Source organism: Hyla sarda, chromosome 7 (assembly GCF_029499605.1).
Source record: "Hyla sarda isolate aHylSar1 chromosome 7, aHylSar1.hap1, whole genome shotgun sequence".
Lineage (NCBI taxonomy): Eukaryota > Metazoa > Chordata > Amphibia > Anura > Hylidae > Hyla > Hyla sarda.
Window position 1 is genome coordinate 99,275,742 of NC_079195.1, and position 13,517 is coordinate 99,289,258.

Sequence of the window (13,517 nt, forward strand, 5' to 3'; positions counted from 1 at the left end):
TTTTAATTTTTCAGTGATCAGGGCGCTATGAGGGCTCATTTTTTGCGCCGTCATCTGGAGGTTTTAGCAGTACCATTTTTGTTCTGATCAGACTTTTTGATCACTTTCTATTCACTTTTTTGTGGTATAAAAAGTGATCAAAAATGCGCTATTTTGGACTTTGGAATTTTTTTGCGCTTACGCCATTGAACTAGCGGTTTAAAAAGTGGTATATTTTTATAATTCGGACATTTACGCACGCGACAATACCACATATGTTTATTTTTATTATTATTTACACTGTGTTTTTTTTATTCTTGGAAATGCCGGGTGATTCGAACTTTTATTAGGGGAAGGGATAATTGAAAGGGTTAATGATTTTTTTACACTTTTCTTATGCAATATTATAGCTCCCATAGGGGGCTATAACATTGCATTAACTGATCTTTTACACTGATTGATCCATCTCCATAGGAATGGATTGATTAGTGTTTTCGGTGATTGCTCAATCCTGGATCTCAGGCTTGAAGCATTCATTCAGCCATCGGACAGCACAGGAGAAGGTAAGAAGACCTCCTCCTGTGCTACAGCTGTTCGGGATGCCGCGATTATACCGCGGCGATCCCGAACAGCTCCCTGAGCTAACCGGCAACTTTCACTTTTGTTTTTAGCCGTGCGCTATAAGAGGCGGGTCCCGGCTTCACTATGACCGTGTGACCCCGCGTTATATCGCAGGACCGGGACCCAGGACGTACCCATACGTCCTGGGTCCTTAAGAGGTTAAAAGATACAAGGATCACAAGTATAGCAGACAAAATGTATGTCATTTTCATGTCCATAACAGACTGGAAGGTGCACTAAGCAGTGTTAGGCTGGAAGAGTGTCCATATATTGAGCCCAACAAAAGGTAGAGTATAAAGTGAAGTGGAAAATGTGGTATAACATGTCTGAACTGGATATACAGTCACCTTCAAGGATAATGTGAAGGCTAAAGTCTGGAGGCAGTGTATGTTGGTGTATGTTACATTTCAGAGAAGTTTAAGGCAACCAAGAAGAGTTAATGATTTATGCAAAATGTAATTGTGGTTGGGGCGCAATACATGACTGGCAAAACTTACCTATACCAGTAGATAATACTTCTTTGGTGGTTCCCGTAATGAAACTAATAACACATATGCATAACACTGTATAGTAAAGTGATTGAACTGTGCCCAAGGATTAGCCTTAAGAGGGCATACCCTATTAAATTGATAAGAGAATAAGGGAGGGAGGGTGGGATTTTCCGAATGCAACGTACGCACCAGAGTGATGGGCGTGTGCGTTAAATATGCAACGCCCCTCCCACCAATATGCATGCACCTATGTGACGGGGGTCATGCGATGAACATTCAATGCCCCTCAAACAAATATAGCCAGATAGGATTATCAGTTGTGGTCAGGGCTCAATACGTGACCGGCAAGACTTACCTATACCAGTAGATAATACTTCTTCGGTGGTTCCTGTAATGAAACTAATAACACATGTGCATAACACTGTATAGTAAAGCAGTTGAACTGTGCCCAAAAACCGTGATCGAGGGTTAGCCTTAAGAGGGCAAAAACACAAAACCGTGCAGGAATAAAATATTGTATAGAAATTAAAAGTACCTGAAGACATCAACCATTTTATTGTGGGGATTTGGGACATAAGTAGCATAGCAGCCTTACTTCCATCTGCCTAACTTCTGTATAAAGTGTGGAGGAGCCTTGTGTCATGATGCTGCCGATGCTGCCCCAATGCGAAAGGGTGACCAGAGAATTCCCGATGATTACCTCCCAAAGCGGTGCTAAATGACCTTATGTGAGAAACGAACTGAAATGTGATTGGAGCAAAATTCCCCTCATGTTCACGTCACAAACTTTCTACGGCCGGCATGGAAGGTTGCCCTACTAACAGCGGTTAAACTGTGTCCCTGCCGCGACCAAGGGCAGGCCTTTAGAGGGCAAAACACCTGTCCTGGTGGTTAAGTAGTAGAATGCATAAACCTCGTAAGCAATCCCACCCCCTAGCTTCACTACCCCTGAACAGATCCTATAACAGTGGAATCAACCAACTATTTATGCACAAAGGCTCTACTAGTGATGGATAGCTATAACCACTATACCTACACTGCAGAATAGACCAGCCCTGACTCCAAACCATGCTAGCATACAGTCTAAAAACACTGACGTGTGTCATTGAACCGAGGGAACTGCTAGCTGTTGTTACGCCGAGCGCTCCGGGTCCCTGCTCCTCCCCGGAGTGCTCGCAGCGTTTCTCTCTCTGCAGCGCCCCGGTCAGACCCGCTGACCGGGAGCGCTGCAATGACACTGCCGGCGGGGATGCGCCCGCTCGCGAATCGCATCCCAAGTCACTCACCTGTCCCAGCCCCCGGCTGTCATGTCCTGGCGCGCGGCTCCGCTCCTTAGGGTGCGCGCGCGCCAGCTCTCTAATATTTAAAGGGCCAGTGCACCAATGATTGGTGCCTGGCCCAATCAGCCTAATTAGCTTCCACATGCTCCCTGGCTATATTACCTCACTTCCCCTTCACTTCCTGGCTGGATCTTGTTGCCTTGTGCCAGTGAAAGCGTTTATTGTTGTCCAAAGCCTGTGTTCCAGACCTTCTGCTATTCCATTTGACTACGAACCTTGCCGCCTGCCCCGACCTTCTGCTACGTCTGACCTTGCCTCTGCCTAGTCCTTCTGTCCCACGCCTTCTCAGCAGTCAGCGAGGTTGAGCCGTTGCCAGTGGATATGACCTGGTTGCTACCGCCGCAGCAAGACCATCCCGCTTTGCGGCGGGCTCTGGTGAATACCAGTAACATCTTAGAACCGGTCCACCGACACGGTCCACGCCAATCCCTCGCTGAGACAGAGGATCCACATCCAGCTAGCCGAATCATGACAGCTGTATATGAAGCCTAAACTACACTATCCAATCCTTATTTTACCAGGCCAAGACCCCAAACTGTTGGCCCATAGAAACACAGTAACCTGACCCCATGACCGACCTTGACCATGATAAGTATATTTACCTAACCAGGACTAAGCTTGAGAACTTACCTGAAGACTACCCGCACTGTCTGACCGCCATACCATGAACTACCCACCCACTGTATTTCGAAGCATTGGTCTGTTGCGAGTAATCGAGCCTTGCATCGCCCTCGTGCCTGTAGACAGGCCAGGACTACCTAAGACAATGGGCCAATGACTATACTCAATAACCCCAACACTGACCCAACCTCAAACCTCCGAACTTCTGCCTGAAAACTGAACTCAGGGGTGACGTGCTGCCGATATTGAAAGAAAACTTCATATCCATTGTGCCTGGGACCGTGACAATGCCTTGTGTAAACCTCGAACCTGTGGTTGTATTCGAGAACCACCATGCCTGGACCTTTACCAGGTCTATTTGTAACCGACGTGCCTGTATACATGACAGGTCTATTCATAATCATCGTACCTGTGTGATAGTTATTTGCGTACCCTCTAGCCTGTACACATTACAGGTCCATTCGTGGAACTATAACTATGAAAGTGTGTTGGTGACAATAACTACCCACTGTATATCACTTCCGGAGTGACAGGTATGCAGGGACTACAACCCTAATGTGCCATGCCGTTGTTACTTTGACAGCGTGTCATCAACAGCAACTCCGTAGTTCCTCCTCTTCCAGCCGTGTTACATGCAAAGAGTATACAGTCACCTGTATGTCGTGCTGTTGTTGCCCTGCAGACGTGACAGTGATGACAACTGCACAGTGTAATCCTCTGCCCATGTGGCCGGTGTGATGTGTACCATCTATGTCTACCGTCTATGAGTCGTGATATTGTTGCTCTTAAAACGTATTGGTAACAATAACTATGCAGTGTATACCCTGCAGATGTGGCAGGTATGGTGGGAATACCACCGCCTATGTGTCGCGATGTTATTGTTCTGAGATATGACCATGACTACAACTGCTCCGAGAATTAACCCTGCAGGTGATTCACATATGATCGATATACAAACCCCTATGTGCGTTGGTGTTGTCACTCTAAAAATGTGTCAGTAACAGCAACTGTGCAACGTATCCCCCTGCAACCGTGGCAGGTATGGTGGGAATACCACTGCCTTTGTGTTGTTATGTTATTGAACCGTAGACGCGACCATAATAATAACTGCTCAGCAAATTCCCCTGCAGCCATGTCATGTGTGATCAATACACAACCGCCTGTGTGTGATGATATTGTTGCTCTGAAAATGTGTCAATAACGACCACTATGCAATGGGTCCCCCTGCAGACGTGGCAGGTATAATGGGTATACCACCGCCTAAGTGTCATGATGTGGTTGCTCTGAAAATGTGTCAGTAACAACAATTATGCAATGGATCCCCCTACAGACATGGCAGGTATTATGGGTATACCACTGCCTATGTGTCGTGAAATTGTTGCTGTGAAAACGTGGCAGTAACAACAATTATGCAATGGATCCCCCTGCAGATGTGGCAGGTATAATGAGTATACCACCACCTATGTGTCATGCAGTTGATGCTCTGAAGACGTGTAAGTAACAACAACTGCACAATGCATCCCCCTGAAGTAGGAAGGATCACCATCACCTATGTGTCATGATGTTGTTGCCCTAAATATGCATCAGCACCAACGACTATGCAATGTATCCCCCTGCATGGCAGGTACGAAGGGTATACAACCGCCTATGTGACATGATGCTGTTGTTCTGAAAACATGTCAGTAATAAACAATTATGCAATGTATCCCCCTGCAGACGTGGCAGGTATACTGGGTATACAACCGCCTATGTGTTGTGATGTTGTCAATCTGAAACATGTCAGTAGCAATGACTATGCAATGTATCCCTCTGCAGTCGTGGCAGATATGAGGGGTATATGCCACATATGTGTCATGACGCTGTCGCTCTGCAATGTGAGAGAAAAGAACCATTGTGTCAACCGATCCCCTGCAGAAGTGGCAGGTATGCTGGGAAAACAACTGTCATCCTATGAGCATATAAACTGTATAAAGCCATTCGCGATATAAATGCCCTGAGTGTCTGAAACCAACGCACAAGCGCATGTGCAGCATAACAACCACGAGTACATGCATAGCATAAAAACCTATGAGTGTATGAAGAACAGGATCATATGAACAGTGTAAATACCCTGATCGCAAGACTATAAGACTGCCATAAATGTGAACCGCACGAATGCCACAAGTACTTGACCAGTAACTGTTAAGAATGTATGGACAGTATACACGCTATGAGCGTGTGAACAATATCGTATGATGAATGAATGTCGTGAATATATGATCTGTATAATTGCCACGAGCATAAGGGCATTATAAATGCCACAAGCAAGTAGACAGTGAAACGCCATGAATGTATAATATTATAAATTACTACGAGGCTATGAGACGTGTATCATGAGCACAATAAACGTGTAAACACCAAAATTGCCTGAACAATATAACTGCCATATGTGTATGAATAGATCAACGGCCTGATCATGTAATAACAAGTACTATGAGCTGGTGGACAATATGAATGCCGGGGGCTAACGAACAGTAAAACTGCCATAAACATGTAGCTACCAGGAGCATATAAAAAAGTATAAATGCAGTGAGCTTAAAACAGTATGACCACCACAAGCATACCACAAACGCGGCCCAGAGCGAATGAATAGTATAGATGCCATGAGCGTGTGAAAAAGTCCACATACCCTAAACCTGAGAACAATATAGATATTGAGAGCGTATTAACAATATGATTGCTATGGAGTATGGCCGTATTCCTGCCCTGAGTGTGTGCCCAATATGAACAAGCATGTGAACAGTACAAATGCCCAGAACACATGACCGTATGACTCAATAACGCTGAGAACAGTATGACTGTCCAGAGTGTATGCACAAAGAAGCCCCTATCATATCCAATAGATGCCATGGGAGTACCGACCGGATGACATCACAAGCGACCATGAACGGTATAATGCCATAGGCGTATGCACGACACAACTGTCATGGGCGTATCAATCGGCATTACTGCCACAACGCGTATACCGAGTATGGCATGCCATGAGACATCAATGTAATGGCTATGACAAAACACCGTGGAGCCTCTAAACAAAAACATTGTCACCTATACATTAACAACTCAATACTCAATAGTAGACTCAATACGCATACCCACAAAAAACGCTGACAAATTTACACGCTACCACAGCTATGCCAACGCAAACGCAACAGACATAAGTTACTAATGTAATGAAACGTGTGCCCCAATGCTACAAACGAATGCCCTGTAATACTATAATGTATCTACCAAGGTAAAAAAAAAAAAACACCGTAAACACGAAAACCTGTGAATCTACATGAAATTACATTAACGCACTGTAAATGCTTTCATGAAAACACGCCTTATGACTGCTATAGTAGTTATGCACATCTAGATAAACCCTATGAATAACAAAATGTACTGTATTTAACAAAGCAATACTGTATTTGCCGCTTGTAATATTGTAACCGTGTGGACCGTAGGTAATGCTACGAACGTATGAACTGAATATATATCTATAACCGTACCCTCTACATATAACACTGTGCACCTGTACTGCACACAAGACTATGCCTGCATACCCGCTGCACAAGTCATTACAAGTATATGTACCGTACAGAAGCTATGCCAGAACACTTTGCGCATAACAGGGAAAATTTGTAAAACCTCATAACTATACGCACTGTATATGATATTCCGAGTGTATGAACCATATAAGATAAAACATTTTTATTATATTTTTTTAAACACCATCAGAAGATTTTTTTTTTAATTATACATAACATGGTACAGTGATAATGATTCTACCTAACTATATGCCATGCTAAACCCCTAGTTTCTCTCTTTTTATTTTATTTTTTTATTTTTATTTTTTCTTTGGTAACAACCGGCTAACAGTACACGTGTGCACACAGCGCCACCTATCGCCGGCGTCCGTGCACTGCAGTCAGCCGCGCCGGCACACTGAAACTATGCTGGAAGCCCCACAGCCCCCCGTCACCTCGGAACCCCCGCAGAGACCGCCAATACACGAGGGTGAGTAACAAGCTACCAGTAAGCACAGTGGCCACATACGACCCACCAGCCGGCAGCACCCCAGAACCAGCGTTGCAGGCCCCTGCCCTCGGCAGACCGTGCGAAAGATAGCATGTAAGTAAATCAACAGCTCAGCTCAGAACACCTTGCCGGACACTGGCACTTACCAAATGTTGCCAGAATCCCACTGGAAAAACCCCTGTCACTAACTCCATACTGTTAGAGGGGATGTCCAAGCTACCTGCGGTGCACAGTAACTGAGATTTCGCCAAACACAAGGTACGCTACTTAAGTGCGGGGGGGGGGGGGGCGTGCGTTAAATATGCAATGCCCCTCCCACCAATATGCATGCACCTGTGTGACGGGGGGCATGCAATGAACATTCAATGCCCCTCCCACAAATACAGCCAGATTGACTTATCACTTAAATTGTTTGGATAGCAATAAACCACGGTTTTAGGTTCGGTTGTAAAAGCGCATACGGCACAAAAATTAGCCGACCGGACCGAACGTTTCACTCCGGCCGGCTCATTGAAATGAATTACATATGGGAGCGCATAGAAACGCATATGGGAGCGCAAGGTTTCAGCTCCCCCCTGCCGTATGCGCTGGGAAAAATGTGATGTAAACCCAGCCTAAGCCAAAAAAAAAGAATAAAATAATGAAGTCACTTGTGCAGCATTAGAGGTCTTCTGGAAGAAGTACATTGATGGCCCATTTTTAGGGATAGGCCGTCAATATTGCCTAATCATCTTAATACTGATCCTTAAAGGGGTACTCCGCTCCTAGACATCTTATTCCCTATCCAAAGGAATGGGCATAAGATGTCTAATCGTAGGGGGGGGTCACTAACACTCCCTGCGATCTCGAGTCCAACACCCAGGCATTCTGAAAATTTATGGGTTTGGGTGGCCGTGGCCATGATCTCGCGCCATGCACCTTCCTTTCATGTCTATGGGAGGGGGGTGTAGCGAGCGACCATAGCTGTCACGCCCCCCTTCCATAGACATGAATGGAGGGTGCGTGGTGTGACATCACGTGATGACCACGGCTGGCCGAACGTGGCATTCTTAACATAAATGTTCAGAACGCCGGGGTGCTGTCCTGGAGATCGCGGGGGTCCCAGTGGCTGGAATGTTCCTATTTAAAAGCAGTATTTTATTCAGTATTTAGAACCCGTATTCATATGCTGAAAATAAGACTGGGTACAAAAATATGTTCCACTCCTAGTTTTCTCTTACAAATACTGAAGTAAAATACTCGCCAGAATACTACTGTGTAAAAGTAGCATTTTGAATGTTGGGGATCAGAATCATACTACTTTAAGACATGGTCTGTTGGGATTACCTAAGAACAGGTTTGGTAAACGCTGGTTTAAAATATGGTCACACATGTTTTTTTCACAAAATTTTTGTCAAATAAGAAGATAAAAAAAAAAAGCATTGGAAAATGCCTATAAGTGAATATACATTTTATTTATGGTAAAAACAGAATTAGAGATGAGTGAATCGAAGTTGCCGAACCCGAATTTGTTACGAATTTCATGAAAAATTCGATTCGCAACAAATACGAATATTGTATAGCGCGAATTGCTTCATTAAACTCCATTTTACAGCGTTCCAGGCTATTGGAGACCTAAGATGGCGGATCCACATATGAGTACATGGGGCAGGGGATTATGGGAGGGCGGGAAACAGTGGCGGGAATGAAGGTAGGCGGGCTGATCCTGAATCACATGTGAGATGCAGCTTATCAGTGTTCACTGACCCCTGTGATGTCACAGCCCCTATATAATCGGCGGCCATCTTGCCTCTTCAGTTCACCTATGCACTCAGATGGAGAGGACGGGACTGCGTGTGTGTGAATAGCTCATACCACAGCGTTACACTGCAACTGCTAGTCACATCAGCATTAAGGAAAGGCAGGAGTGCAGAGTGCTTTGCTGTTAACACTGAGAAGGATCATTGATAGCTAAACCTCCTATTCACGTTATTGAGCATTGCAGCAGAGAGGGGCAGATAGCTGTCAGCTGCCTCATACAGATCTCCAAGCTGCCTGAACTTTCTGAAGCATCTTAGCTCCTCATTTTTGAGCCCAATTGAGTTTCATTTTATTTGCTCCACAAATCTTCTGCTGCTCAGAATTGTGTGTATGAAAGAAAAAAAAAAAAAGGTTTTCCTGCGTACAAATACGCTTAACAGTGGCCTTATCATTGCAAAGGGCATAAATACAAGCAAATAGCGTGCCATATACCATCTTTTTTTCTGTCTCTGTGCTAAATTCAGTGTTATACCACACGTTATACACCTGCCGGTGTATTAAAGAAAAAAAAAGTTTTTCCTGTGTACAAATACGCTTAACAGTGCGCTCATCATTGCAAAGTGCATACATACAACCAAGTAGTGTACTATTTAGTACCTGTATTTCTGTCTCGGTGCTAAATTCAGTGCTATTCCACACATTAGTATACATCGGCTGGTGTATACAACAAAAAAAAATTGGTTTTTTTCTGCGTATAAATACGCTTAACAGTGCGCTCATCATTGAAAAGGGCATACATAGAACCAAGTAGTGTACTATTTACTACCTGTTATTCTGTCTCTGTGCTAAATTCAGTGCTATTCCACACATTAGTATACACCTGGTGTATTTAAAAAAAAAAAAGTTTTTTTTCTGCGTAGAAATACGCATACCATTGCAAAGGGCATACATACAACAAAGGAGTGTACTATTTAGTAACTGTTATTCTGTCTAGGGCCTATATACTTTGAAAGGACAGCCGTAAGTAATCGCCTGCTGCTGTTCTATACCCTCATAAACGCACTAAGTATTTCAGGCAGGGAAGTGCCAGGACGTGCACAGAGAAGGGGCAGAGGCCTACATACATCAGGCAGAGTTGGCAGCAGAATTGGGGCGAGTGGCAACAGGAGTCGCAGCAATAGGCCTGAGCTCCCGTTAACACCCAGCGGTTGTGTCGTCGACCCATCTCTCCTCGTCAATTGGTTTGCACACTCATCCCCATCATCACAAGCGACATGTGAGAACCCCAGTCAAGAGTCGGTGGGTTCCTCAGACACAACCCTCAGTTGGCATGGCAGTCCCAGTAATCCCATTGCCTGTGTCCTATGCTGTTCCCTCTCCCAAAGAAGTATCTCATGCTTTGGGTTCAGCTCCACTATTTACTGAGGACGATCCAATAGAGGACAGTCAGCAGCTAATGGGCAGCCAAGAATGTGAGGAGACATGCGTTGCTTGCTCCGCAAGGCGGGCAAGTAGTGATGCGGAGAGTGACGTGGGAGGCGGTGTTTCAATTGTTCGGGGTCCTGAGGCAGACCTCAGACCACAAGTGTTAACATTATTTTGAAGACTTTTTAAAACCCGTAACTGTTTCTGCTGTGACCAGCTCCTGAAGTAGTCTATTCCACAGGTTTACAGTTCTTATGGTAAAAGAAGGGAGTGGCTCTTGTTTAGGAAGATTTACCAATAAAAAGCGTTTACCATATTTTCCGGCCATATGAACCCTTTACCAGCCCAGGACAAATGCATATGTCCCAGTTGCTAACATGTTTGCACAACTGGACATATGCATACGTCCTAGCGATTTCCTGTACAGCGCGATGTGCTGCAGGAGATTGGCGGTGTAACCTGGCTGTCAATCAAAGCTGGGGTCCAGCCGCATCTGCTAAGACCAGGATCACATCGGTCTCAATTGCATTAACACTATGGATGCCGAGATCAGTCCTGCTCTCAGCATGTATGGGACTGACAGGGGGAGAGGTCTCTCTGTTCCGTTGCTTGCCATGGCAGCAGGAGCACAGCTGATGGCCTCTTGTCTGCCTAGTATGGCAGCTTGTGAGTTCCAGCATAGGTTGGATCGCACAAGCTGAGTGTAAAGCAATCCTGACAGTTATGCTGTACTGCAGTTTATCACTTGTAAAAAGTTAAAAGTTTAAAAAATAAAAGTTTTTTCAATAAATAATTAACCCCTAAGGACCCAGCCTAAATATACCTTAAGGACCCGGCCATTTTTTGAACATCTGACCACAGTCGCTTTAAGCATTAATAACTCTGGGATGCTTTTACATTTCATTCTGATTCCGAGATAATTTTTTCGTGACATATTCTAGTTTATGTTAGTGGTAAAATTTTGTCGATACTTGCATCATTTCTTGGTGAAAAATTCAAAAATTTGATGAAAAAATTGAAAATGTTGCATTTTTTTTTTACTTTGAAGCTCTCTGCTTATAAGGAAAATGGATATTCCAAATAAATTATATATTGATTCACATATACAATATGTCTACTTTATGTTGCCATCATAAAGTTGATATGTTTTTACTTTTGGAAGACACCAGAGGGCTTCAAAATATAGCAGCAATTTTCCAATTTTTCACAAAATTTTCAAAATCGCAATTGTTCAGGCACCACTTCAGTATTGAAGGGGATTTCAAGGGCTTTCTTATTAAAAAATGCCCCATAAATGACCCCATTATAAAAACTGCACCCCTCAAAGTATTCAAAATGACATTCAGAAAGTTTTTTAACCCTTTAGGTGTTTCACAGGAATAGCAGCAAAGTGAAGGAGAAAATTCTAAATCTTCATTTTTTACACCCACATGTTCTTGTAGACCCAGTTTTTGAATTTTTACAAGGGGTAATAGATAAAAAATACCCCCAAAATTTGTAACCCAATTTCTCTCGAGTAAGGAAATACCTCATATGTGGATGTCAAGTGTTCGGCGGGCGCAGTAGAGGGCTCAGAAGGGAAGGAGCGACAATAGGATTTTGGAGAGTGAATTTTGCTGAAATGGTTTTTGGGGGGCATGTCACATTTAGGAAGCCCCTATGGTGCCAGAACAGCAGAAAACCCCCACATGGCATACCATTTTGGAAACTACACCCCTCAAGGCAGGTAACAAGGGGTCCAGTGAGCCTTAACACCCCACAGGTGTTTAACGACATTTCATTAAAGTCAGATGTGTAAATGGAAAAAAAAATGTTTCAATAAAGTGCAGTTTTTTCCCCAAATTTATCATTTTTACAAAGGGTAATGGGAGGAAATTCCCCCCAAAATTTGTAACCCCATCTCTTCTGAGTATATAAATACCCCATGTTAGGACGTAAAATGCTCTGAGAGTGAACTACAATACTCAGAAGAGGAGGAGTCACATTTAGCTTTTGGAAAGCAAAACCTAGGGTGCCAGAACAGCAAAAAAAAAAAACCCATGGCATACCATTTTGTAAACTACACCCCTCAAGGAACGTAACAAGCGGTACATTGAGCCTTAACACCTCACAGGTATTTCACGACTTTTTGTGAAAGTTGGATGTGTAAATGAAAAAATATAATTTTTTCTCAAAAATGCTGTGTTTTCCCCAAATTTTATCTTTTTACAAGGGGTAATAGGAGAAAATGACCACCAAAATTTGTAACCCCATTTCTTCTGAGTATGGAAATACCCCATGTTTGGACGTCAAGTGCTCTGCTGGCACAATACAATGCTCAGAAGAGGAGGAGCGCCATTGAGCTTTTTAAAAGAGAATTTGTTTGGAATGGTAGTCAGGGGCCATGTGCGTTTACAAAGCCCAGAACAGTTGACCCCCGCACATGTGACCCCATTTTGGAAACTACACCCCTCACAGAATTTAATAAGTGGTGTAGTGAGTATTTACACCCCACTGGCATTTGACAGATCTTTGGAACAGTGGGCTGTGCAAATGAAAAATGTAATTTTTCATTTTCATGGATCACTGTTCCAAAAATCTGTTAGACACCTGTGGGGCGTAAATGCTCACTGTACCCCTTATTACATTATGTAAGGGATGTAGTTTCCAAAATGGGGTCACATGTGGGGGGGTCCATTGTTCTGGCACTATGGGGGCTTTGTAAACACACGTGGTCTTCAATTCCGGACAAATTTTCTCTTCAAAATCGCAATGGCGCTCCCTCTCTTCTGAGCATTGCAGTTTGCCCGTAGAGCACTTTACTTGCACATATGGGGTATGTTCTTACTCAGTAGAAATGGGGTTACAAATTTTGGGGGGATTTTTTCCTATTTTCTCTTGTGAAAATGAAAAATTTTGGGTAACACCAGCATTTTAGCGAAATTTTTTTTCCTTAGTGCCGCCTGCCGCAGCAAGTCCATCCCGCTTTGTGGCGGGCTCTGGTGAAAACCAGTGGCACCTTAGACTCTGCTTCCTGGTACTGTCCGAGACCTCTTCCACACAGGCCCAGTGGATCCACCGGGGTTTCTGCCTTCTGAAATGTGAGTGTTACAATTGCCATGTTCATAATTACTTGTACAGTAAAATGATACTGCTCTTTAGCACGATGAACATGATAAAAATGAAAAAAAAAAAAACTAAAAAGCACAATCGCTAATTTTGGTCCAAAACATGGAATAAAAAAGATCAAAAGGTAACAAAATGG

The 13,517-nt window shown here is 43.8% G+C and overlaps 1 long non-coding RNA gene across 1 annotated transcript in view; it reads left to right on the forward strand.

Annotated features, from left to right (window-relative positions):
- Positions 1-13,301, forward strand: part of LOC130282191 (uncharacterized) — a 311,154-nt gene extending 297,853 nt beyond the window's left edge. The window contains exon 4 of the long non-coding RNA XR_008846271.1: positions 13,210-13,301. This is a non-coding gene — a long non-coding RNA (uncharacterized LOC130282191). The remainder of the gene's footprint in view (positions 1-13,209) is intronic.
- Positions 13,302-13,517: the final 216 nt, after the last annotated feature.